The sequence below is a fragment of the Rhinatrema bivittatum genome, chromosome 1 (assembly GCF_901001135.1).
Source record: "Rhinatrema bivittatum chromosome 1, aRhiBiv1.1, whole genome shotgun sequence".
Classification (NCBI taxonomy): Eukaryota; Metazoa; Chordata; class Amphibia; order Gymnophiona; family Rhinatrematidae; genus Rhinatrema; species Rhinatrema bivittatum.
Window position 1 is genome coordinate 531,467,697 of NC_042615.1, and position 3,165 is coordinate 531,470,861.

General features: G+C 47.8%; 1 long non-coding RNA gene across 1 annotated transcript; it reads left to right on the forward strand.

Annotated features, from left to right (window-relative positions):
* The first annotated feature begins 320 nt into the window (after nt 1–320).
* LOC115081439 lies at nt 321–821 on the forward strand. The gene is made up of 3 exons (XR_003853803.1): nt 321–403; nt 573–633; nt 734–821. It is a non-coding gene; the product is annotated as an uncharacterized LOC115081439 (long non-coding RNA).
* Nucleotides 822–3,165: the final 2,344 nt, after the last annotated feature.

Consider the following 3,165-nt stretch of genomic DNA (forward strand, 5'->3'; position numbering starts at 1 on the left):
CTTCAAGGGCTGGATATGCGCAAGAGAGACCGGTATTCCAGTGAAACATTAGATGTTGTGACAGTGAATCTGGTGGAACACAGGTAAAGTGTGCAAAAAAAAAAAGGAGACATCTTTTAGTTATTGAAAAAACAATTAACTTAGGCTGAGATGTAGAGAGATACATACTTGATTACTGTGCCAGCAATGTTCAACTTGTTAAGTTTGTTTAGCTGAGGTTGCTTTGTTTAACATGGCAAACGTCATTCATTTTCAGTCCGGCAAGTTTTTTTTCAGCACAGCAGCCAGTGACGCCCCACAGCTCCGCCCTCTTTCTCACAGAGGGTTCTCCCTTTAAATATGGAGTCTTCTGCCGGCGTTTTCGCGCCAGCACAGAGTCGTGGGAGCAGCCGCTTGTTTTTCAGTAAGTACTTTAAATTTTACTCCGAGATTTGAGCACAACTTTTACCACTTCAAGTTTTAAAAAAAACAGCAGCCTTTTCTGCCCGTTTGCAGGTTTTAACAAGCAGGCTAACAATTACAGCAGTTAAGACAGAGTAAACAGTTCTCTGGTCATTTCATTTCCTCCACAGCGGAGCTTCACAGACCGCTATACAAACTTAACAAGTTGAACATTGCTGGCACAGTAATCAAGTATGTATCTCTCTACATCTCAGCCTAAGTTAATTGTTTTTTCAATAACTAAAAGATGTCTCCTTTTTTTTTTTTGCACACTTTACCTGTGTTCCACCAGATTCACTGTCACAACATCTAATGTTTCACTGGAATACCGGTCTCTCTTGCGCATATCCAGCCCTTGAAGAAGGAGCCAGCCTCCGAAACATCAGGATGTCGGCTGAGGCAAGACCGACTACAATTTTGAGATAAGTGAATATTGCAACAGTATCCACGTGATCATTTCAGCAACAATTGCACAGTGGACAGTGAGCACTACAAAAGTTTGCATTCCAACACTGGGGTACCTAATGATTTTTAAAGCCTACACATAGGCTTCACAGTCACGATAGCCGTATTTTTTTACAGCATCGTATGAAGGTACACTCAGATTATTGACATCCATATAACAGGTCTCTTTTTGAATTCATAATTTTTTCATGTTATATTGTTTGGGTTTATAAATTTACCAATGGAATGACTGGCATCTCCTATGCTACTCTGCCTTAATGCTATGCGCCTCATGCTACATCTCTGCTGGCACAAAGAGTGGATAGATTCTACCCCTGGGTCGTGTCTTCCCTAGAATGAAGTCAATGTCACAGTCATAGGAGAGATGTGATGGCAGAACCTATGCCTGCGTGTTGTAGTGTCAGATTTGGTAGTTCCTCTGGACGAGGTTCACCACAGGTGTTGCGTCGGCCGGCTGTGATCTCAGCGACCAGCCTTCCTCACCCAATGCTCTGCCGCCTCGCCAGGGGTGGGCCCTGGCTGCATGATGTGGCAGTGGGGTTCTGGGGCTGCCATCCTCTTCGCAGCTTGCCTGCCACTGGTGGGCCAAGAGTGCAGCAGGGATGCCGCTGCCCGTTAGGCGCACATGCGCGCACTACTCCTCAGGTCATTTAAAGGGGCCGCGGCAGGCTAAGGCTGCTGGCCCCTTTCAGTGAAGTCATCAACCTGGGACTATTTAGGGCGAGCTCTGATGGTCAAAGCTCGCCTTGGCAACAGTTCTCCACGCTAGTCATGTGCTTAGTTGCTTGTTCCTACGTTTCCTCCGTGTTCCTGGTTCCGGACTTGTACCTGCTTCGTCTGTGTTCCTGTTTCTGATCTTGGTATCTGTTCCTGCTCCTGTGTCCCGTGTCTACCCTGCTTGTCTCCTACTGATTGACTCCTGGCTTTGACCTCCGCTTCGTCTGACCATGCTACTGTTTGACCCCTGGCTTTGTCCTCTGCTTCGTCTGACCATGCTACTGTTTGACTCCTGGCTTTGACCCCCCTGCTACGTCTGACTACGTTCCTGCCCATCTCCTGACTTGACCTTTGCCTTGCCTGATCATTCTCTATCTGACTCCTGGTTTTGATCCATGCTTGTCTTGCCACTCTTCCTTGCCTGCCACCTGCCCTGACTTCATCTTGCTCTACGACGCTCCCGGTGAACCTACTCTGGACTTGGCTTCTCAGCTTCGGCCTGTTCTTACTTGGGCACCCTCTGTCTATCTCCTGTTCTCCTTGGCGCCCGGGTCTCTGGGACTCTGCCTTGTCCGGACCTTATCACCTACTTGTACTACCGCTGCTGGCCCCTGGCTGACTCTCTCGTCATCCCTAGAGGACCTCAGACGGAGGCCCACCTAAGTCCAGCTGCTGCGACCCCTTTAAATTTCAGCCTCCAGCGTGCGCGCCTAGGGGGTGGAGTCTGCAGGGGGAGCTTGGTGGCATCTGCCTCGTGGGGACGCCGCCATGGAGAGGCCCAGCCGTGGCCCAGAGAGGAGCGGGGAATGCCGTGAGCAGCCCTGGAGCCGGCAGAAGTGGAGGTGAGAGCCCGGCCGTGGAGTCCTGTGGCTGGGATTTGTAACAGAATGCACACACAGTGATAACATTTTAGTGAATATTAGACAGGGCAATTTTCTAGAGGTGTCTTTTTTCCATTTTTTTATATGTTGCATTTTATGGGCTTTATCAAATATTTTTCATTTTGTTTCATATATCTTCTACAGAAAATATATAAAAGGCTTCTGTCAATCACACTGTCTTGTCTGTTTGTGGCCACCAGGTGGTGCCTGGAACATTGGAAGGTGCACTCAGCAAAGCCAATATGCTCTGCACAGGCACAGATACATACACATATATATAAACACAGGATCTCACACACACACACACAGACTCAGGCTACTCCACACACACTTACACACACACAGACTCCACCACACACATACAAAAACACACACACACATAGGTACCCATTCAAATACACAGGCTTCCCCCAAATACACACGCACACATAAACTCTCACAAACACACAGACATACATGCCTACAGGTTCTCACACACACACACACACACACACACACTCCTCTACAACCACATACACAGAAACATATAAAATGCATACACACACACGCATATAAACACTCATATAGTATATCCAGAACAGCCTGCTGACCCCACGCATCATCTGCATCCTCCTCCAAGGTACGATGGGGATCTTACTAAGTGTAGATGTGTTCTGAATCA